Source organism: Pogona vitticeps, chromosome 1 (assembly GCF_051106095.1).
Source record: "Pogona vitticeps strain Pit_001003342236 chromosome 1, PviZW2.1, whole genome shotgun sequence".
Lineage (NCBI taxonomy): Eukaryota > Metazoa > Chordata > Lepidosauria > Squamata > Agamidae > Pogona > Pogona vitticeps.
Genome location: NC_135783.1, coordinates 157,441,913 through 157,466,285, shown reverse-complemented (window position 1 = coordinate 157,466,285; position 24,373 = coordinate 157,441,913). Strand labels below are relative to the sequence as shown.

At 39.6% G+C, this 24,373-nt stretch overlaps 1 long non-coding RNA gene across 2 annotated transcripts in view; it reads right to left on the bottom strand.

Annotated features, from left to right (window-relative positions):
* Nucleotides 1-304: 304 nt before the first annotated feature.
* LOC140708243 (uncharacterized) overlaps nt 305-24,373 on the bottom strand; it is a 35,271-nt gene continuing 11,202 nt past the window's right edge. For both annotated transcript variants that reach the window (XR_012088411.2, XR_012088410.2), the window contains exon 6: nt 305-477. This is a non-coding gene — a long non-coding RNA (uncharacterized LOC140708243). The remainder of the gene's footprint in view (nt 478-24,373) is intronic.

Genomic DNA, 24,373 nt, shown 5'->3' with positions numbered 1-24,373 from the left:
AGAATGGAGAATTCAAATATTTCTCTTGTGTGTTTAAATGTAATGATAGTGAAAGAATAAAAGGATCAAAGAAGAGGTGAGTTAAAATCAAAAACACAGTATTCATTCATTTCGCTCTGCTATAGCAGAGCAAATCTAGGGTGACTCAAGGGACACAGTGTCTTGTAAAACATATGTACTTAATATAAGGGTCATAAAACTTATTAAATTAAAAGCCAGGTTAAAAATAGGAAGAAAATTTATGTGCCTGTCTGATATAGCAATAATTTACCTTTGGCCTTTGCTTGCGACCAGTGTGAGCTAGCTTTCTTTCTTTCTTTCTTTCTTTCTTTCTTTCTTTCTTTCTTTCTTTCTTTCTTTCTTTCTTTCTTTCTTTCTTTCTTTCTTTCTTTCTTTCTTTCTTTCTTTCTTTCAGAATGCCTCATTTAGAAGTTAGTAGAGGTTTCTTGCTAACAAGGAAATAGGGATCCTCAGCACCTGGATTTTGTGGGATAGAAGGAATGAAGATGGCTATAATCCTCACTTGCAAAGGCTTCCTATTTTTCTTATGTAAAAGGAATATGATTTGTGTGCTTTTATCCATTTTCTATTGCATGCACTGAGCCTTCCCCTTGTAGAAAGGGGAACTGAGATGCCCTGGCAGGCACCTCCATTGAAGCAAAGCCAATCTTTTTGACCTGACCAACTATAGCTGCTAAAAAGCATCATATCAAATTCCACAAGAGGTCAAAGCATTCACCAGCAAATGTTTATGGGAAACCATCACTTCATCTGCTTGTTCTTGCATGTGCAGATCACAGCCTTCTGTCACAAAGGTACTAATACACTCTCAGTGCTTCCCAGTGGAATCAGATGTCAGTTCCAATGGTGTATCAACCAAAAAGTTTTATCTAGAACTTCAATTGGCTTGGCAACTTGGAGACCAGTCCTTGTTGGTTTTGACCAGTTTGGAGGCTGTCCAGTTCAACTTGGTAACAAATTCAAATTGACGTTGGGAAATGCAAAGGGTTGTTCCCATGGGACAGCAAATGATAGCTGTTACTCTCTCCCACTGTTTCTTAGAGCTGCATTAAATTTGGAGGGAATCCTTGCCAAACAGATATAGGCTGATCCAGTTTTATCTTTATATACTATATATTCTGTTCAACATTTATGTGCATCTGGAGTTCCAGATGTGGAAACTGCTGTGCTGTTCTAATGAGGCACCGGTTGGTGTGACCAGACATGCAATCAGTGCTGCATTTGACCACCACAGCAGTTTTCACAGGTGGAGGTTTCAAGTGCCTAAATACTGAACTGGATACTGATCATGGCGGCGGTGCTACTGCTGCTGCACGTCTTTACATTTTAAAAAAAAAATTCAAATGCAATAACTTTTATTGATTTCGTGGAAGAAATTTGCATGGATCATTTGAAAGAATCAAGTCTCCGATGTTTCTAATGAATAGGGGATTTCTTTTGTTCAAGATCAACCTTTATTTTTGGAGGGGAATCCAAGAAAGGATATTTTTCTGCCCCAATCTTCCTTGTTGCTCTGAAATCAGGTGAACAGCATAGAGATGACTCTAATCAAGAAATCAGACAATTTCCAGAAGGATGGATGTAGCAGTTTTGCTGAAGGAAGTCCTCAGGTTTGGGATGGGTTGTTAAGTTTTTCTTGTCAGTTCCAGTGGCTGGTTTGGGAAGATATTAATGCAAAAATGATATCGCTGAGGTGTTTCTAGGCAAGAAGACTGCATTGTTTCAGAGGGACACCTGTTGGGGATGAATTACGATGGCTGAGGCCAGTTTAAGGCATTTTCAATGATGATGAGGGCTTTAAATGGTTGTCTCATGAGCCCACACTTGTCCTACTGCATCTCACTGATAAAAGCAACCTTATATACAATGTCTATAGTTCCCCAGCCACAACAATGTTGGAGAGAGGTTAGTAGTAAGTATAAATCCTATGTTGGTTTTCAATTCATAATATTTTGTCAGTTTGCAAAACCTGAGCCAGATGCCATGCAGCACATTCTGAATACTTTCCTGCTTTACTTCAGCCAGGAGCCAAGCTAAGACAACAGCCTCTTCAGGCTTATACAATCCAGTTTAGAGGGAATGTCTACTTAGCCTTGCTACCCTCTGATATTCCTTTCTTCACACTTACAGCATGGAGTCTGAAGAGGAGACATTCCTTCTTGTGTGGAGACTCCACATGCAAGGAAGGAGGTGGGAAAACCTGGGTTCTTGCTCAGCAGAGAGCCTGAACTTCAGGCTTGTCTGTGAGCATTTGTGGAAAGCAACAAAGAATGAGGGCAAGGCTAGGCACCCATGTATTTAGAACACTGAACTGTACAATGTCTGAATAAGGCTATTGTAGAAAGTGGCAGTAGCAGAAAGCAGAGATGAAACAGCAAGGGAATGCATAGGTTGCCAGTGGACAGGTTTGGGAAGGTAAATGCTGGGAGATGAAGCAGGCCCTAAAATGACCTCAGTGTTGAAAATAAAACATGTTATATATCTGGAGAGACGCATCAAAGAAGAAATCAGACATCTAGATAGGGGGAAATATATTAGTGGTTTCTTCTCTTTAACACTTTACCCACCTCCACAAAAAAGTGCCTGAATTGTGACACCTGTCTTAATAGCACTGCCATTTATATATTTATAGCATGAAGTATGATCTCCCTTTGTGTGTATAGTTCGTGATTTTTTGATTTTCTCCACAACCGTGACATTGTCCTTGTACCTATCATGCTGCTCCTCTGCTACAGTGAACCTTCACTTGGGTTTTATGCCAACATGTTGAAGTTTCAGTTGTTGTTGTTGTTGTTATTGTTTTAGTTGTGTCCCTCTGTTGGTCCTACCCAGGCCAATCCCAATGCTGTCCTGTCAACAGCCCCTCCCCCTGTTGCTTTGCATTAGTCAGACCCATGTACAATGGGCAGCCATAGCAGCTGGTCTGTTAAGACAAATAGCACTCTGACCAATCTCAGGCTCAGTGAGCCCACTATTACTTGCCTTCTTACCAGAGGAGAACGAGTTAGGGGGTCCTGCTTACGTTTCTTTTCTGCTCTTCTCATCAGACTCAGTGGTCAGTGTATGTGTCTCTTATGTAAACAAGAAAAAGGCAGGGAGGGAGAACAGGAAACCAGCAGCAAATAGCAGGTGTCTGTCAACCCAGCTCTGTCCGCCATTGGTTGTTCTATCTTCTGCCTCACCAATAGGCACCATCTGCCACTGAGAGGCAGGACAATTATTTTATCTCAGTCAGAGCCCTTTGAGCTCAGAGCACTCACCATATCCAAAATCAAAATGCTAGCAAAAGAAAAGCGAGGAGCATCTTTCTGTCTCCTCCCTCTTTTGTGCTTGTTTTGTTAACAACAGTTTCCTCCCCATTGCACACACTGGGATGTGCCATTGAGCAGGCGATTTGGTTGTATTGCTCCTGAGTACCCCTCACAAGTAGCCATTGTGTATTAGATGGAAGATGGTTGAGGTGAGGGCTTGTGGCTGCAGGAAATGCCCGAAGCTCAAAACTCTCTCTTAGGAAAACAGAGCAGTCGGTCAAGCCACTGCCAACCTGGACCTACTCTCTCGATGTCAGAATTTTATGATGCATTGGAAAGGTCAAAAAATGCTACTTCTTGGGAAACAACTCTCAAACTGGCAGCTTTTTTGAAATTTAAGCACACTGCTAATCATGTAATTACAGATGAAATATTAAAGAAGTGGACTAATTACATGCAATGCTCTGGAGCCCAATTAAGGTAGCATCTGTAGTGTAATGTGAGGGTATTCTCTCCCACTAATAAGAGATACTTTTTTTTAACAACAGAGAATAAAACAGCTAAATTGGATAGGCAGTTGAGATTATAAATATCCTATTAGCATATAGAATGAGGATTAACCTTATTTAATCACCATGTGCTTGATCATGAAAAGTCATGTTTCACCTCTATAATATAGCCATCTCTAGCCTGGAAAAAAATACTAATAAATCTAGTTAACTGCATTGTTTCTATCTTTTGAAAAGATCTGAAAGCAATGACTAACTATTGCATCCCCTAAATAGTAATTTAGAAAAATAACAAACTACACCAGTCATCCAACAGCTTAGTTGGATATATCTTCTATTAGAGTCAAACAAACTCTACCAATCTAGTTTACATGTATTTACACATATAAGTACTAGTTGAAATTCTACTGATGCTTGTGTAAAGTTTGTCTAAGTTGATGCAGCTAATTGTAGCTAATTGATGAGGTGCCAAGCAACATCTCAGTTGCTCAGCAGGGCAGGCACAAAAACTGGCAGTTTCTATTCCAGCAGAGGTGGCGTGGTGGGGGTAGCAAAAGGTAGGGAGGCGATGTGGGCAGTGGGAAGGGGCCGGGGGCTGACTGTGGGGACAGAGAAAGCAGGCCTGCCAAACAGTTGTTCAGCAGGCCCATAGGCAAAAAGAGCAAACTAGGACATGATGTAATGCCTGCCTCCAGGCTGAATGCTAATATGTCAGGCCTTCCCTTCGGTTGAGGTCCATTCCCAAGGCCTTCAGATCCCACCTGCAGATGTCCCCGTATCTCAGCTGTTGTCTTGGCAGACCACAAACTGAACATGAGTCAGCAGTGTGATGCCGCTGCCAAGAAAGCCAATGCGATTCTTGGTTGTATGAATAGGAGTGTAGTGTCTAGATCAAGGGAAGTGATAGTACCACTCTATTCTGCTTTGGTCAGACCTCACCTGGAGTACTGTGTCCAGTTCTGGGCATCTCAACTCAAAAAGGATGTTAACAACCTGGAACGTGTCCAGAGGAGGGCAACTAAAATGGTTAAAGAAGGTCTGGAAGCCATGTCCTACGAGGAGTGGCTTAGGGAGTTGGGAATGTTTAGCCTTATAAAAAGAAGGTTGAGAAGAGACATGATAGCCATGTTTAAATATCTGAAAGGATGTCATGTTGAGGAGGGGACAGGTTTGTTTTCCAGGGCTCCAGAGACTAGGACATGGAGCAATGGTTTCAAACTACAGGAAAAGAGATTCCATCTGAACATTAGGAAGAACTTCCTGACAGTCAGAGCTGTCCGGCAGTGGATTAGGCTGCCTCGGAGTGTGGTGGAGTCTGGAGGTACTTTGATGGATGTTCCCACATGGCGGGAGGTTGGACTGGGTGGCCTCAGTGGTGTCTTCCAATTCTATGACTTTGTGATTTTCCTCTGGCTCACATTTCTGGCAAATGGCTCCTATACAAAGCAGTATTGTGTTTGGTAGGAAGTCCCCTTCAGGTACATTCACATCTGAGATGGGGGAGAGTACCTGAAGTCTGCAGGTGGCTGTGCATGCTAAGATTGGAGAAGAGACCCCAGTCCTGCCCACACTTGAGCACCTTCATGCACTCAGCCATGTGAACATCTGCTGCACATAATTTAAATTGAGTACTTGGCTTACTGGGAGGGGTGTATGGAATGTATAGCCTGCATAACCATGTTGTAATCCACCCAGAAAGTGCTTTAAGCACTATGGGACGGTATATAAGTAGCACACTTTTCTTTTTGCTTTCAAGCAGGGGACATTTTCAATCCACATCGCTCACACCTGAAACCCAGATCTGTAGGAAAATGTATTTTCCTTACAGTTCAACTTGCTGGACTTCCCTGAATTCCCCTTTATGGAAGGGGGAAATGGCACACTCTGCTCACAGTACAGTACTAGACATGTCATGCTTCAGTCTGCTGCCCCCTCCTTCTGCCTCTTTCCTTCTTCCAACCACTGCTCCAGAATTGTGCTCACTCACCCTACTGCCCTGTGTCCCATGCTGTTGGCACAATTCCCAAGCACTGCAGGCTATCTGCTGCTCCAATCTGCCTGCCAGTTCTGTCCAGGGTATTTGCCCACTCCCCATTGCAACTTGTCCTCAATGCTGTTGGGATTTCCTGCTGGCCTTCCCACTGTTCAGGGTTCAATCAGTATGCCCATTACAATCATTTCCTGATACTAGGCAATGCTGGCTTTTGGTGTGCATTCTTTTTGTTTGGCACAACCACTGGGAAGGTGTCAGAGAAATCCTTGAAAAACATTTAGATTTATTGTGTGTTTTTAAAGGGAAACATAACAACTATATAGTATTCATGTTGACTTCAATGGAGTTCCAGATATCCAGAAATTCCAATGCTAGTGCACATCCCTCATCTGTTTTAGGCTAGAAAAGACCTTTTTGTCAAAATAGGAAGTGGCTGGTTTCCGTAAAAGCCATATAGGCTTCTTGGAGCACACTTTGGCTAAACAAAGTGCTGAACATGTTGCCTGCGGGCCCCACTTTCACAAGCCCTGGTGTAAATGGGCTTTGGTGACTGGCTTGAAAGAGAAGGGACAGGAGAAATCAAAACACTGCAGCAGAGGCTATTTCATGAACCACAATCACAAAGCAAACATATGTTTAATGGTGGTACAGATCTATTGAATACCTGAGGTGAGTAATGAATGAAGTGAAACAAGAAGCCTTTCAGGTTGCACAATACTCAATTTCTTGATGAATTATCCCGTGTGGTTTTGGTTTTTTGTGTTTTTTTTTTTTTTTGGAAATCTGTCTTTGAGTGTGGTGGTGGTCAAATGATGGCAGCCTTGGAGCCAGTGAAAGAGTGTGGTGGGAGACTGAAGTGTCTCCCTAATGGTTTTTGAATATTTAGCACTCTTGATCTTTATGGTGCCACAAAACACCTTGTTGTTTTAATCTGTACACAGACAAAATAGTACCAGGGTTGCACAATGATCACCCGTCAGTACTCCTTGCAAGGCATTTCATAATAGCTCCTCTTTGTCCCTTCAGAATATAGCATACAGAGCCTTGCAAGTGAAAAGCATCAGCGCCTCCACAGTCATTATTGACAAACCTTCCTCCATTGAGCCCCTGCAGGAAACTGGAAGAAGGACATCCTGCATTTTCTCGGTGGTTTTTCATCTAGGACACCAGTTATTTCACAGTGGCATGTGAGCAGGCAGGCCTTTGGAGATCCAGAATGCAATCCTGAGAATAAGCCCCATTGACCTCTATAGGAAATTGCTTCTAAGCAAACATGCGTATAATTAGGGTCCTCAGTCCAATTAATAACACATGATTAAATTCTTTGAGGGCGTGCTTTTATTGCGAAAGTGTTCACTTGTTTCTTTTTGCAAATATGTCCACCATTATGGCTTTATGAGTTGAAACGGCAACTGTGTATATGCTCTATGTATGCATATGAGCATGTGGCAAAGATCTCTTCCAGTCTCCACACAATTCTCATCAGAGTGTTGTTGTTGGTTTTTTTTGCTCTTTTTTTTCTTTCAAGGCACAGCAGAAATCAGTTCAAACCAAACTGATATAAAACAAATGAAATAAAGTCACAGGGATTTAGTCCTTCTAGGATCACTTTCCAAACATATTAACCAGTCACTAAGATTACTTTAATCACAGAAAAGATCAAATTAAAATGGTGTCCCTTTATGCAGAGCAGATCAATCTAAGGATGAAGGGCCAAAGTTTTGCCTTGAGTTCAACTTAAAGATAAAAATTTCTCCAGCACAACGGAGGATACAGCTGGCATCAAGCCAGGACTGTCAGTTTTTACACTGCTTACTGGCTTACAAAATCTCATTTATTAGTCCTCACATGCTTGACAGTCAAGAATGTGTTTACTGGACAGGCAGGCAAACATATAAAGCAAGCTCCTGGTTATGCTCCTAATAACTACATTGATTCTGCTGGAGTCAGGAATATATATGCAAGCCAGCCCTATTTTACATCTAAATTGAACAATGGGAATTAATATGGCACCTGACCAAGTGCTACCTAACTTTCATTTTTATGGACAGTCTTTCCATCTGAAGACAAGGACTGACAGATTCTCAGATGACCTTTGACAAAGTCCTACCGCTTTTCATTTTTTAAAAAGATGCTCCTACAAGTCTTTTCCTGTCTGTGGAAAGTAAGAGCACCATGTTCATATACCAATGTTTACAGAACAAGTGAGATTTTGCCAAAATATAAGATGAACCCAATATGATCATTTGGCTGTATTGTGGAGAAAAACCAATTGAGCACAGACACAGTCCTAACAAGCAGATCGGCTGCTTGCTACTCATAACCATGCTGTCTTTCCAGCATTTTCAAAGCCCAACTTCCCAATACTAGTTTTTAAGTGATATTGCATCTTTCGCTATGCAGAATAGACTCCTGGGCTCTCAAAGCCTTCCAGTGCTGTGAGGATTCTCAAGAGGGCCTGTAGAAACAAGGACACTTAAAGTCATGATAAGGGTAGACTGCTATGTCAGGTTGTCCTACGTTTGGAATTGTAAAATCCCCATTTGCTTCCATGTTAGGTAGGAGCACATCCACAAATCTTGGTAAATTTTTACCTAAGCCAAACGGAAATGAAATGCTCATACATCCGTACTGGCCAAGGCGAATAGATAAAGCTGCTCCCAGCACAATGAAGCACCATGGCTATGGGAAGCTGTAGGGCAAAGCAGCTACTTTTACAAGTTATGTGATTGGATTCACAGAGATTTGAATCCAAAATTTCAAGAGGTAAGCACTCAAAGCTCTGGCCTGGAAGCACGGATCTGTCACCTTCAGTTCCTCCCACTTTCAGGCTTGTTATAGATCACAGCTTAGCCAAGGCAACAGTCCTAGTTGAAGTGTAAACATACCCCTTAGCAGTGAAAACAATTGGGGCTGTTAGCTGTTCATGTTCCTAAATGGGAGATGTTCAAAATTGCCACTCAGAGCTCCTCGCACCATCTTTTCCCCTTGTGAATGTTGCTGCATTCCATTATTTTGGTGCAAGAAATCTCATCTCCTGAATCTTTCAAGGCAGCCTCAGATACAAATTCAAAGTGACTGAGAATAAAATGGGCCTTCCCATTCAGAGGGATTTGAAGTGTTGTACTGTCAGGGGACTTTGGGTGAAGTGACTGACTCCAGAAACATGCAGAGAACTGTAAAGTTTCTTCCTGAGCTTGACATCAAACACACGATAGAAAGTCAGCTGCCAGCTTTTGAAAATATGTGTTCAGGGACATGGCTTAGCACAAAGCAAACAGCTGAAAGAATGTAACGCCTTCTGGTTTTCAAGGTAAAAGAATTCTCTCACTCCTTCTACTTTTCCTTTTGCTTCTGAAAATATTTACATTTTGTTTAATCACCCCAGGACCACGTGTACAAATCTTAATTTGAAAATCCTGTTCACAGTATCATTTTAAATGTCACAACTCCACGTGGACGTGACCACAAATGCATTTTTAAGAGAGTGACTCCATGTGAAGGAGCTCAAGTTGCTTCTCCCCTGGACTGACCCACAAGGGCAGGCAGGCTTCATGCCGCTCTCGGAAGTTACTGTGTTATCCAAAGCAATAATAAGTGTGCCAGCATAGGCAAAATATTGTTGGTTGAACCAGCTGTGTTGGGGCTACTTGCAGGTGTTATGGCCACTATTATGGAACTGCATTTTTTTTAAATACACATTTTAAATTTGGAAGCTGTAATATTTGAAACACTCTTCCATTGGATCAGTTTTGGCAACAACCTATCAAATTTCCCTGTTTTTCTTCTATTCTGGGTATTCCACTAGTTTAAGATCTGATGGCATATAGTACTTCTGCTATCATAATATATTACTGTAGCTCTCTGACAAGGAAAATACATTATATTAGTTCTTTTTCATTTTATTAGTCTTTTTTTATTTTGTTATTTTACTATTTCTAATTTTACTAGTCTATTTCATTTTTGTTCCTCGGCACAGTCTGAAATCACAGACACTGAACATGGCTGACAGGAAGATGTTGATGCAGCTGGTGGGAAAGATCAAAATCACTGGAGAAACGGGACCCGTGCAACTAGTCTGTTTGAAAGGACTGTAGAAGAGCATCTGTGCCTGGAGCCTCTGCTGCATTCAACTATCTCATCCATCAATCCATTGATCCATCACTCAATCTACTCATCCCAATTTTTAGACATGTTTGATTCTGCTGAATCAAATCTCACAATCGAATGCTTCAGTTATCTATTGGACAAATCCAATAATATTGAACAAGGCAGATCATAGTAATTTGTTGTTGTTATGTTCCATCAAGTTGCTTCTGAGACCCTTTGAATGAATGTTCTCCAAAATGTCCTGTCCTCAACTGCCCTGCTCAAATCTGTGGCTTCCTTTCCTTTCCTTATTATTTCCCTATGATTAAAAATAGAGAGAACAACTGGTCTTATGATAATTGATATCATCAGAGGACCCACAGGAGACTTTTGAAAATCCTTAGTGCTTGCTAAGTACATTTTTTCTCCTGCACAGATATAACCCTGATGTATCCACTGCCTGAGGTGTGGACTCACTTCAGCAGACATGCAGACATTACATTCTTATTGTTCCAGTGACATTTATCACTAGTAGATGCAAGAAAATGGACAATGTTCATGCCCAGTTCCTTAAAAACTTAGGTTGATGTGTTTCAGGTATGCTGAGCACTTGACACTCTTTTTTGACAGTTATATTTCACCATGTTTTCAGATGCTGGGTAAAGCAGAGGTGATTTTTTTTTTTTAAACCTCTTCCCAACAATGTGTCATGTGGAAGTTGAGTCATGGCAACTGGACTTCTTCCTTATTAGGTTGAAAACATTTTGCTACTCATCCAAGTAGCTTCTTCAGTCTGAGGAGAGTTGGTAGGAGACCCCTGATATAGCCTCCAAGTTGGTTTCACTTCCCTCTGGTCTGAATAGACTCATTAGAAGGACAAAGGACTGGGGATGGGTGAAAATCCCACTTCTGCAGTCCTCCAACCATTGTCATGGATCATTAATGGTTGTTAAAAGTGAAATAAAACCAACTGGAGGATATATCAGGAATCTCCTACCAACTCTCCTCAGACTGAAGAAGCTACTTGGATGAGTAGCCAAACGTTTCAGCCTAATAAGGAAGTCCAGTTACCATGACTCAACTTCCAGATTACCTCACATGGATGACTGAGAATCTTCACAGAAACAACGTGAAATGTATAAGTACTTTTTGCAAACCAGCTGGTTAATTTTTCAGTATTAAGAAGTAAGGAGTCTTGTTATAATTTTAAGTCATTATAGCTTCTGCATCTCAGGTTCAGAACTCTTTGTAGATAGAAACTGAGTTTCATTGCAAAAAAAAAAAAAAAAGATAGATTGTTGCTCTGTGTCCTTACTGTCATTCATTGTTTGTTTTCAGGGCCCACAATAAAAGTGTAGCATAATGGAGGCCTTTGGTTAAACCATAAAGCCGAATTACTTCAAACATTCTATAGAAATATTTTCTATTCCCTCTTCCAATACATCCATTTTGCACACCTCTAGGAGTTCCCATTTCCTGGAACTTCAGTACAGGGTTTCAATCTCCCCCTACAGCATTGCTTTAAAATTGTGGAGCTCTCTTTTTAATCAACCTTTGTATCAGCTACAAATTTGCTGTATGACCTAATTTGAAAAATGTCTCAAAGTGCTGACTCAAACTGTTACTGAATAAAGGCCAGTCATTACCACCATGACACTAATGTGATGCAAAATAAAATTGAGTTGCATCAGCTGAACATTAGTTTACAAAAATGTTAGTGATTGAAGCCATTTTCTCTTCATATTTTATTTATACTTCAGAGATTTATAATTCTAACACACACACACACACACACACACACACAGACACACAGACACAGACACACACATAGACACACATAGACACACAGACGCACACACACACACACACTGGATAGCTCAGAAACAAAATTTCCGGAGAGGGAACACAAATATTTTAAAGTGGTGTGTGTATGTGTGTTGGGAAAGCAAGCCAGAAACATACATTTCAGCCACCATCATTTATCCATCATATTCTAAGTCTGTCTGGCATAAAACAGAGGAATGTACATTATTTTACAACTTTTATTAAAATATTTATACAGAAACATATGAGAACCTTCATTCTAGCAGGCCATTTTACTTTGCCTTCTTAGATGATATTTCACAGCATTCTTTTCTCCTCTATCCCTTTGCAATAGAGTGAAAATTCATTTATACTGCATACAAACATGAAACAAAATGTTCAGGGGCAGTGCATGCAGAACTACCGTTTTCTCCCTTAACAGACTGAGAAATACAAACATAAGTATTGTTCTAGCCACTACTTGTTTTCAAGAAAAAAATGTTGTTATAATTTAGGAACATTTGCATTTTTTTTTAGAACAGATGCACTCTCAAAGGAATGTTTCATCCATATCATTAGTTACAAGCAGTATATTTACTGGTAGTTAGTTGTTTTTGGAAGTGAGCCTTCCTGGTGATGGCAATGATACTTTGGAACTTGTGGCCTGTAAAGGTAGGCCAAGCTCCCTCCCTTTTGACCTTCAGGAAGCATGTTAAAACGGAGCCATTTAAAGAGGCTTTCAAGAACATTTCTTTTTTTCTTTAAAATATTTATATGGCACCTTTCTCCTAGAGCATCCAAGGCAGCTATACAGTATTAAAAGAAACAAAGTTAAACATGAAAATAATAATTTATTACAATATGTTTTTTTAAAAAATTAAACAGATATAATTAAGACTCCTAAATAAGAGCAATATTAAAAGCTCAAGTAAAACAACAGTATAAAATAATCCCTTAGGAAAAAAAATCACCATGGAGGAAAGCCTGCCTGAAGAGAACGGTCTTCGTCTGCTTGTGGAAGGATAGCAAAGATGAGGCCAGTCTGGCCTCCTGTGGGAGGGAGTTTCAGAGTCTGTGAGAGATTTTTTTGACCCATTATGTACATGTTTATTTGGTTTAGCTGCCACCTCTAGGGGAGTTTCTAATTATTGTTTGTGCTTTTTGAATTGGCAGTAGTGCGTGCTTTTAACTGTTGTAAACCACTCAGAGTAGTGGCTTGCCCCTAGACAAGCTCTATATTAATGCAATGAATGAATTAATTAATAATTTTTGAGTAACAAATAAAGTTATCAGTAGTCGCAAAGTTACTTTCCAGGTATAATGAATAACACCTACATTGTTATTATGTGCCATCATGTCACATCCAATTTATGGCAAACCAGACTGTCTTTTTAAGGTAAGTGAAACATTTCAGTAGTACTGTACAGTAGTTTTACCATTGTCACCCTGCCCCCCCCAAGCAGGAATTTGAACCCAGGCCTCCAGATTCCTCATCTGTTCCTCTTTCCATTACAAAGTACTAGCTTCAGCCCATACATTACTTCTTCCTAGTATATTTACTTTAAAAACTACACCTATGTCACTTAGATGTAAATATTTTGAAAAAGCAGTATCAGAATTGGCCATTAGGAGGAAAGATAAATTATTTCTCATTACTTTCTGGCCTGTTGGTAATGAGAAAACAATGCATTATTACTATGCAAAGCAATGCAATACTTCTGTGATCGGGGCAATAGTAACAGGAAGGGCAGCCTGGTGCCTAGGAATAATGAGTAGCAAACAAGTTCCTTTTAAGATGTCACATATATTCCATCCTTGCATTAATTTTTTCAGAATCATACTTTCAAATGTCAGATGCTCACTAGCAGTGGTGACATGGCGACACCTCAGAAGTTCTTCAGTATCACATTTACTCACATCTAACAAATGGTCTAGTATGATAATCGAGTATAGAGGAAGAGGCACCCACTTAGACAGGGTTGTGTGTAAGCAAAGGATGTTATGTTTATTTAATGCTCAAAATGCTCTATACATGAATAATAATTTGGGCATGAGAGCCAAAATGGTTGCTGAGTTACAGCCACAAATGCAACATGGAAAGCTTTTGATAGCTGTGGTTTTGCAAAGTTACTTTTTGAATTATGATTTCTAGAATTCTGGTTTTTATGATTCCAAAGGGTAACTTTTGGGAACTCTGCTGGTGCTGGTAGACAAATGCCCTCTTTTGACATTCAGACCTAGCGAGGTCACACACAACATCCCTCAACTTCCTGATTTCCATGGGATGACCATCAGACCTTGATACATTTAGGAAGAGGTGCAACAGGTGCTTCTATGTGTGTTTCGGTGACAGTGGAAACCACCCAATGGTCAGGAGTCGGACCCCTTCTTCATTGGTTGAACAAGCCCAGAGTCTCATTTCCGACCATTGTGCTGAAGAAGCGAAGGCCCGAAATGCCTTTTACAGGGACAGGGAAGCTGGGGTTTGCAGACAGTGTATGCAAACCTACTCCTTGTTTTCATGTTTTGAATGCTGGTAAGGGACTATTCACTTAACTGTTTAGGCAGAGGTTTCCAAACAAATGTAGAAATCCAGAGCCAAGTCCCTAACAGCACAAAGGAGAATACTTTCTTTCAAACCAGGACGGGGGTGTGTGAGGCACAATTTCTGATCCTCTAGCTGTTGTTGACCCATCATCTTTCATTATTGACTATGCTGACAAGGTCTGATGAGAGTTACATCTTTACAATGTGAGCACTAATAAAGTCCAGTAACATCAGGAGTACTGCTGGTTTCCCACTTCTTGCTGAGAAGAATTAAGCACATCAAGATGCCAGGAAGGAATCCCCTTCTTCCTGATCTCTGATTTTCAATGTGATAGAAAATTCTTTGTATACAGAAGTGCTTCGGCCAGTTGAACCACAGGTCTACCACCGCTGCAAAAACTAGGTCTAGCTACCGTGTTTCCCTGAAAATAAGACAGGGTCTTATACTAATTTTTGCTCCAAAAAAAGCAGTAGGGCTTATTTTCAGGGGATGTTTTATTTTTTAATGTACAGCAATCTACATTTATTCAAATACAGTCCTGTCATCTTCTTCTTATTGCTGCACAATGGTGGAGGGCGGGCTTTCACTTAACTGGGGCTTATTTTTGGGGTAGGGTTTATATTACGAGCATCCTGAAAAATCATAGTAGGGCTTATTTTCAGGTTAGGTCTTATTTTCAGGAAACAAGGTATTTAATTTTCCCTACTATATTTTCCCTACTTGATTTTCAGGAATTAAAATCGTAAGTATGTATCAAGAGTATAAGTATCAAGAAATGTCTATGATTCAAACAGAAACTGCATAGATACAAGTGTCTTTCCTTACAGAAGACAGGCCATCAATTTATATTTGAAGGGACCAAGAATATTATGTCAGAAGGAGTATACTATTCATAACGGCATAGTGGATTGCAATTTCAGTCAGCACCAGTGGCTACATAAAGTGGTTTATGGAGGGTCAAGTATGGCATTTGGGCTTCTGCATCTTAGAGTTAATTCCAGAGAAAGCATCAACACTGGAAACTGTTGCCTGCATTAGAACCAGACACACCCCAGTCATAAAAATAAAATAATAATAAACCATAATTGAAGTGCATGATTACACTTGCTGGAGATTATTTTAGCTTTGACAGCATTCACTTAAGGTTACAGCATCAACTATGAAATGCAATCAGCAGACATGCTTCTGATCCTTTCTTTCCTCGCTTCTGTACATGTGTAAAAGGAAGAAAACAGCTCTAAAGTCCCCAGGGGGATGTTTTTAGATCCAGCTTCTGAAGTGTATTTTCAGTTCTTCAGCCATCGTATTTTTTTTTACCCCCACAGAGTTATTCCCATTTCGAAGAGGCTTTGCTCCCTACAGAAAAGAGTGTGGAAATTAGATTGCAGCTCCCATAATTGCCCTGTGGGAAAATTTCTGGGCATTTCTGGGAGTTGTAGTGCAAACAAAGTCAAAAGTCCAAACTCTGATATAGAAGCAGAAGGGAAATTTTGGCACCATGTGAATTCCCTTCACATTTCCCTTTTCTGTACTCTATGTTGGGATGGACACAATGAACAGAAGAATGTGCCCACTCTCACCAAGGTAGGGAAATTTTCAGCCTTTTCCACTGCTGCTTCTATGAGACACTTGGAAGTGAGAGGAGAGCGAGCAAGCACAAAAGGAATATTTGGGAGGAGGGGGAAAGTGGCACTAGAATAGGTTGAGAAGATAAAACCGGTGAAATCTTATCTAAATAATTACAGGGCAGTGTGAACCAAGTTACTATGATACAGGGCGAAGGAAGGTAACAGCCAGCATTCAGAATAGGCAAGTAGAAAAGTGTTTTTATCCAGTGTAGGGGAGTTAAATGTTATTTCAGCAATGCAACTTGTGCATTAGCTGAAGTTGGGGAAGATTCTTGTGTGATAATTGTAGCACTTTATAAGGTATGTGTGATAGTAGAAGATGTAGAGAAATGATTGGCTTATGTGGAGTCTCCCTCTTTGCAATAGAAATCTTCTATCCATTTACATTTTTAAAAAATGCAATATATATTTCAATATATATATTGCGATCTTTTGGCGGAAACAAAACAAAAACCCAGAAACACAATTTATCGATAAAATGAATTTGTTGTCACTCTTGAGAAGAAATCAAAGTACATTCCAATCAATGCAAATGAGATGCAAGCACTTCAGCTCAGTTCATCATGATTTTTAAAGATACAATCTTTGTGTTACATTACATCATGAATGCAACTTATCGAAGTAGACAGATAGGTGTCATTGGCCATCTTCAGAAAGCGTGAGAGTAAAGATCATGCAAGCCTTTTAAAACGGCTGATTCACCTCCCACTCTTTATTTCCCATGCCCCGTACTTTTGGACAATGGTTGATGATCTGCAAGCTTGTTGAAAAAATTCTGAGACAAATACTGAATATAATCAATATATTTTTAAAAAAGAAAGAGGAGAAATGCAATGAAAATTTATGACCTTAACATTCCTTCAGGGTCAAGCCATTTATCAAATTCTCTCACTCTGGTTTCAATTACACAGCTTTTGTGGAAGGAACTTATTTTAGCAGGTTCATTTGCCTCAGTAGGGAATACAGGACTTTGGCCTAATGCCTCACCTTTAGTGCAGGCCATTTGAGCCTTAGAACAAATACCAATCATCACTCTTCGGGGTAGAAAAAAAATCTGCATCAGAGTGGCCTATTGGAATGGGATTTCTGTCAAGGTAAACGGTTGTCGGCAATGACTGTGGTAGAGTGGGTGATAAATCCCATTTTATTGCTGAAAAATTCCAGCCTCTCTCCATGCCTGACAGCTCCCCACATTCTCATACACATTTGGGCAATTTCTGCACGGTGTCCATCTGGTTCTTATTACTGCTCAACCTACCTGTGTCTGATCCAAAAAGAAAAGTGCAGGTCAGAAGCAGAAACAGAAAACAAACCCAAGGCGATAGACAATAAGGAGAGGCACTGGTCAGGGGAGTGCCTAAGTTTCTTCTTACCCAGTTCCTATTTACAGCCTGTGTGCAAATATACCATCATGTAGCTTTGATCAGTTGTGCAGGGTGGAACAGACTCCTTAGTACAGAAGCAAGCTTGAATTCACAGCTAGGTTTTCTGTTTATGACAATGAAGGACCAAAACGTCCCGACATTGGGACTGTTGCCTGCTTTGGCTCAACACCCACCAGGTGCCATCCAAAAGGAACACATTGCAGTATTTGCTGTTTCTTTACCCTCTGCCACAACTGGGATAGGATGGAGACATGAAGATTTTAAGATCTAGTTTATTTTTTTCCTTTTTATTCCTCCCCCCCAGTGGTGGGATTCAAATAAATTAACAACAGGTTCTATGTCCTAATGATAAATAAATAAATAAATAAATAAATAAATAAATAAATAAATAAATAAATAAATAAATAAATAAATAAATAATTGCCCATGACATTTAAAAAAAAGGGTACCACATAAGCAACAGTCTTATGTGGTACCTTTAACTTGAAAAAAATCATAGTAAAATGAGGACGGTTGGGTGTTTGACTGAAGTGGTCTCACCCCAAAACTTTTTCCCTCTGTGTCCTGCCCTCATGCCTTGTCAATCACCCCCCCTCTCTGCCTCGAGGCCATGAGCTTTCCTCCAGTGACGTCAAGGACTCATCCTCCCCCCCCTTTCCCCCATTCATGCCTCTGCTCTTTCCAGGGCTTTATCTCTCTCACCCACACCCCACCTCAGATGGCTCAGTGTGGTGCAGGAAGGGAGGCAGCTAATTGCGCCCCCTCCCCCCGCTCGTAGCTGGTCACCTGGCCCCTCCTCCTTCATTCATCTCAGGCCAGCAAATGGTTCTAAGAACCAATAGTACATTTAGGAAGCGGTTCTATAGAATAGGTGCGAACCTGCTGAATCCCACCTCTGCTCCCCCCCCCCATCCTTCCTCCTCCTTTTTGGTCTTGTCTGGCAAATGGCAAACCTCAAGGCCTGGACACAGTTTTCTGACCACTTCCTGCCCCCATTTTCCCCCAATAAGGATATGATTCTAGTATGAAACCTTTTTGAAATTTATCTAAACACCTGACATAAGCACATATCACTCATTTTATAATGGCATCTCCTTCTCTCATGCAAATGCAGGATTATAGGGAAAATGGGAACACCGGCTGTACCATCTAAAGCAGGAAGCAGCAATGTGTACAATAGCAATTGTTTTGCCCACCCTCATGACAAGAAACCATGATGGCCAGTCCTTGCTGCATTTGCAGAAAAGCACAACAAAAACCATCAATGGGCTTGAACAATTTTATCATTTATGAGGAAAGGATACAACATTTGGGATTGTTTAGTGCTTTAAAAAAAAGGCAAGCAAACTGTTGAATTCAGTCCCACAGGATACAGTGCTGGCAGGCACCTTGAACAGTTGAAGGTGGCAGGTAAATTCGGAGAGAATGGGGCTATCCTTGGTTATGCAACCTTACAAATAAAACCCTCTAGAACTACAGGTAGCATGCCTTTTACATCAGCTGCTGGGAGGCATGAGATAGGCGGCTCCTGTTGCACTCATTTCTGTTGCTGGGTGTCCTACAGACCAGTGGTCCTCAACTGTGGGCCTCCAGATATTTTTTGGACTACAACTCCCAGAAGCCTTCACCACCACCTCTGCTGGCCAGGATTTCTGGGAGTTGAAGAACATCTGGAGGCTCAAGGTTGGATGGAGACCACTGCTATAGACAACTGGTGCACAGCAATGTGAGCTGGCTGCTGAATTATATATGTAGGCCTATGGCCTCATCCAGTATAATTCTTCTTACAGTTTTATACATGAAACTGGTTGGCATCAGTAGTTTTACATGTGATGTGGCCATGGTAACCCTTATATATGAACAAATTCATAGGATTCCTATGTATTATCTGGTCATTTTAATTAAACAAAAATGGAATGTACTTGCACTTAAATTTCATGCTATAGTGTATAACTTTATGGTATAAAATTCCATAAAGTATATACTTTATGTCAATTCACTCCTTTTAGGAGTGGAAATGTATTTGTTTTCAAAGCTACATTCCACAACATGTTCCCTTTGGGTAGGAAGTTGCATCTTATCAAACTTCATTAGCCTACCTCTGGCACTGCTTGGTGATTCATCTTCGGCAGGCAGATTTAATGACTGGAATTTAATTTATGGACTATACACTATCTACTCCAGATCAGAAAGCAAATTATAGCAGGACCCTTGCATCTGAGGGATACCTATCTGCAGTTTCCTTTATCTGTCGTTTTCCGCAGCCCTAGATACAACACTCAAAGGCACCCCTTGTAGTCTTTGTCCAGCCCTCTTTTATGTTTTATATAGGATTTCCTCATATCCATGGTCTCAGGCATTTGTGGTAGATCATGGAACCAATCCCCTGAAGATTTGAAGGTCCTACTGTGCAAGAATTTCTTAAAAGAAAGTAATTTGTGAATTTGGTCCTAAGGTATCAGGTATAATCATGTTCCACTGAGTTTAGTGAGATTTGCTTCCACTTTGGACTAAGGTCTCTCTCTCTTTTTTTTTTAAAGAGCAAATGCTGAAAACAATCAGGAATATCAATATTTTTTAGTTCAGGAAGCTGAATGATGGTTGATCTCTAATAGAAGACAAAAACCAACAACAACCCAGTGTTAGCTGAAACAAACACCCTTCATATAGAGTAATGATGAAACATCTAAGTATCTTGTTAAAGCTGAGCTACATCAAGAATCTTTGGGAAAATCCAGGATCATTTTTATCAAAACCACCCTTTTATATAGTTCAGGTGAATATTCTAGTTTACATCTATTATTTGATCCATACAGAACTCATCCAGATAGAGCCCTTGTTATGTGTATCTAATGGCATACTGATTTCAGCATTTTTCCCACTGTCCAGAGAAGGCAAAGGCCAAAGAGAGATATAGTCACAACCACCTCCTATAGGTATTTTGTTGATCTCGTTTCCATTTACTCCAGGGCAGAGTTTAGAAAGCAAGACCTTTTCAGGATGGAAGCTTTCAGCTAATGCTAATGTACTAAAGACTCAGCAGCACCAACAATACAAAGAAGATCATTTCTAAAGTATTTTCTCAATATTTTTGCAACAGTTGTTCTTAAAGACATCAGATTTCCAAAGTGGATTAGCAGCAGAGGATCTCTGTCAAGGGTTCCCATCAGTTTAGCAGTAATCTACTAAAAGCCAACAGAGGTCATTTGTTTTACACTTTCTTTAACATTTTTGAACTGTTTCCAAACTATTTCTTGAAGAGGGTCTAATTTCCAAAACAGAAGAGAATGGGGTTTCTGAGAACACATGTGGATGGATGCCTCAGTAAGATATGTGTCATTTATCCACCAAGCAGTGCAAAGGGAGAAAAGTGGGTGGTGAGGATTTATCTGTCCGAGCCTTATTTCTAATTCTACAAATGTCAGTTAACTCCTTTGGGTAATTCTCATCTTTAAAAGTATCTTCCAAATAATTTCAGATGAGAAGTGAGCAATTTTGGTGGGTCTCAAGGCCCATTTACTACCCAAGGGCTCCCCAGGGACCATATAAAATGGCAGATTTTTTTTAAAAAATGTAAAATGTAAAGTAGAAATGGCCAGAAACATTTTATGGTGTTTAGTAGTATGGAAGAGAGTGCATCCTATAAGGTAAATGGTGGCTTCCAGTGTTGTTTGTTTGTTTGTTTGTTTGTTTGTTTGTTTATTTGTTTATTTATTTATTTATTTATTTATTTATTTTAAGGAGGTTGGAGTGATGCAAAAATATTTTTGAGGTCTACATGTTGCAAACCTCTGCTTTAGACAATGGCCTCTTAACTGTGTCTGCCTATGTGTATGCTACTCTGGAAATGAGGCAGCCAGATTGCTAACTGGGGCTGCTCATGGGGCCCAAGTTATCTCAAGGACTGCATTTCCCTTTATGAGCCTTCTTGAGTGCTAAGATCATCAGATGAGGCATTTCTCTTGGTCCTGCCACCTTCATAGGTGTGTTTCATGGGGGACACAGGAGAGGGCCTTGTCTGATGTTGCTCCCAGACTTTGGAATTCCCTTCCATTGGAGGCCAGGCCGGCCCCATCTTTGCTGTCCTTCTGCAAGTAAGTGAAGACCTTTGTCTTCAGGCAAGCTTTCCCTCAGTGACTGGCAGCCTGAGGGAGGTTTCTCAATGAATTATTGTTACTGTTTTGAATGTGGATTTGGTGTTTTTGTTTACTGTTTCTAAAAGTGGTATCTGTTTGATTCTTTTTAAATATTTGTATATGCTGTGTTTTAGCTTTTAAATATTGTCTTCTAATGATGTAACCTGCCTTGGGTCCTTTTGAAGGAGAAAGGTGGGGTACAGTCTTTTAAATAAATAATAAATTAAAGGAATACTGGATCAATTAAACATTCAGAGGTCATAAAGTATCTCTGTTCCTGCAACAATCTAGGACTTAACATCTCCAAATTATAAAGAATATACCTAGTGAGAGTTCAAAATCTCTTTCTAATTCACATTGCTCTTTCTTGGTTTTCCCAGTTTCAAAATTTTCTGCCTTCACCTTCTGTACAATGTGTAATAGGATACCCAGATAATTATAATGGTATTAATTCATCCCTTATTACCAGGATGAGGCTTTATCATGTTTCCAAACTGTTTGCATATAGCAGAAAGATATTGGAAACAGATCACTTCTGGGATAGTTCTCTTCAGTTTACGGAAAGGAAATATGCTTTTGTATCTAACCATGCCAGATGTGATGTGATAGTTGATAATCTCAATCCAGGGGTGAGTGATTCTTTCTTAATCAAATGTTTTGAATCTCCACCCCCAGACATCCCGACTCATCAGTATGGATGGAACTTGTAGTCCAAAACATAGAGAATGCCAAAGCCTCTGTGCCCCTGGCTCCAGGTATCAGAAGGAAACTATGCCATGTCTGGCCAGCTGTGCTAAGGTAAAGAATTGGTGGCCAGAATCTTTGTGTTCAGACTCTCTGATCACTGTAGATAATAAGGCCATTGTAGATCTACACTGCTGTGAGATGAGAGGCCTCGGATATGTATAAAAGGCTATCAGTAATGGAGAGTGAGGATGAGTGAACCAGCCTAGACTGGTCAGAACACAGTATAGTCTTAAAACCACAGTCTCCAATATGTGTTGAACAGACTTTGCCCCTTTAGATATTAAGCAGTATGACCCCCATAATTCATTACCATTGGCCGTGATGGTTGGCAGGTCCTTGGAGCAAGTATAATCCTCCAGATGTTGTTGGGGCTGCAGTACATCACAGTTCCATAACACTGACCATGCTGGTTAGGCTGATCAGAGATGGACACCAACAACATCTAGGCAGCTGCATTTTTCCATTCCTGGTGTGGAGGAGTATGAATTGTCCATCAACAAAGAGGCTCAGTAGCTCTTCCCAGTATCTATATGGTCTGCCCTGTTCCATGTGCTTCATACTGGATTGTTATCAGTAAATTCCCAAATACCTGGAATGCTTTCTTGAATCACTGATGCAAGTCAACAACTATCTCCTGAGAATTCTTCTAGTTAAACACATATTGGAAAATCTTGTTACAATATACATATTAATATGTTTTGTAAAGTTTGCTGTCACACCCAGGTGAAGAACCTCAATATTATTTACAAAATGTTTATGTGGAAATACCAGAATTGAAACAGTGCTGCTGCTGGACAGAAAGCTGATTGTACCATTAAAATGCTGAAGGCATATGCTTAAATTAAGATGGCTTCAAGATGCATGCAAAGAAGCAGCTTGTTAGTGAAATAGTTCACCATGATTTTGCATGCATTTGAAAAAAAGAAATGTTGCCTTAAGAAATAGTAAGTGCTGGTAATTTTTTAAAAAAATCATCAGAATTGTTAATACTTATAAACTGAAAACATCCTATTGGTTAACCCTAAAGGATACCCTTACAATTGTTAAAACTCGTCAGATGAGACTAAGCTTCTCAATAAGCCTTTAGGTCTAAAAGCAAAAACACACTATATTTGTAACATACATTCAAAGAAAAGAATGTGTCATATAAAGAATAAAGAAGTGAAGCATCTCAAAAGCACTGAAAATTGAAAGGCTACAAACCTTTCCTCTATAACTGATGAATGCAATACCAGTAATATGGAAGTCTTATACATCTGTGCCTTGTTTATACCATTTCTTGTGTGAACCTTCTTTCTCTTCTTCATATTATATTTTAAATTAGAGGATGTTTTCTCGTTGTTTGTTGTAGCATTGTCACATTTTTTCCCACCACAGTTTTACAATGTATCTTTATTTCTAGAGACCCTAGTAAATTTCTATACAATTCCTGAATTTTGTTCTTTGTAAAAAAACAACAAAAAAACAACAACGTGATAATGCTTTTAAAAAGAAAAAAAAATGTTTCAGCTGAGAAAAATATGGCATTGTGTGTATGCATAGAGGGCTGTTACAGAGAACACTGATCATGGACTGTATGTGACATATAACAAAATTCATATAATAAATTATTACCAATGTTTAAAACACCAAAACAAAAATCTGTTTGGGGAAAGAACTTAATATTTTATTTTACTTAATTTCTTTAAAAAATTAAACTACCTTTAAAAATGGCATAAAGTAAATAGTTCTATAAAGCAACAACCCAATCAATCTCGCAAGCAGAATATAAATCAGGGATTTCATTAACTGCTGGTAGCCATTTTAAATTGTAGGCTTGTCCATAATGTCTATCTATCTATCTATGTATGTTCAAGTTATATTAAAAACCTTTAAATGGCTATGTAATATCAGCTACTTCTAGCTATTATAATAATTAATGACAGTGTTTTATAAATCAATATATGTATTTTTGATAAATTCATATCCAGTTAATGGTGTAATTTAAATAAAAAATTAATGTAATAAAGACTGTACAGGAGTAGGCAGAAAATCTTTAAAGGTTAAGAATCAAATTTGTCTAAATTATTTTCTTGCTTTTTAAAAACCTCATTTTTGGAGGTGTGGGGGGAAGGGCCCAGGGAATCTAGCTCCCAGTCAGTCAACAATGTAAACCTTTCATTTCATTTTTAGCATTATTTATAACTTTGCAAGTCTCTTGCTTTGGAAGCCTTTACTTCTGCAGAAGATATGAGCTACAACAAATTAGAACTCAGAGGCAGAG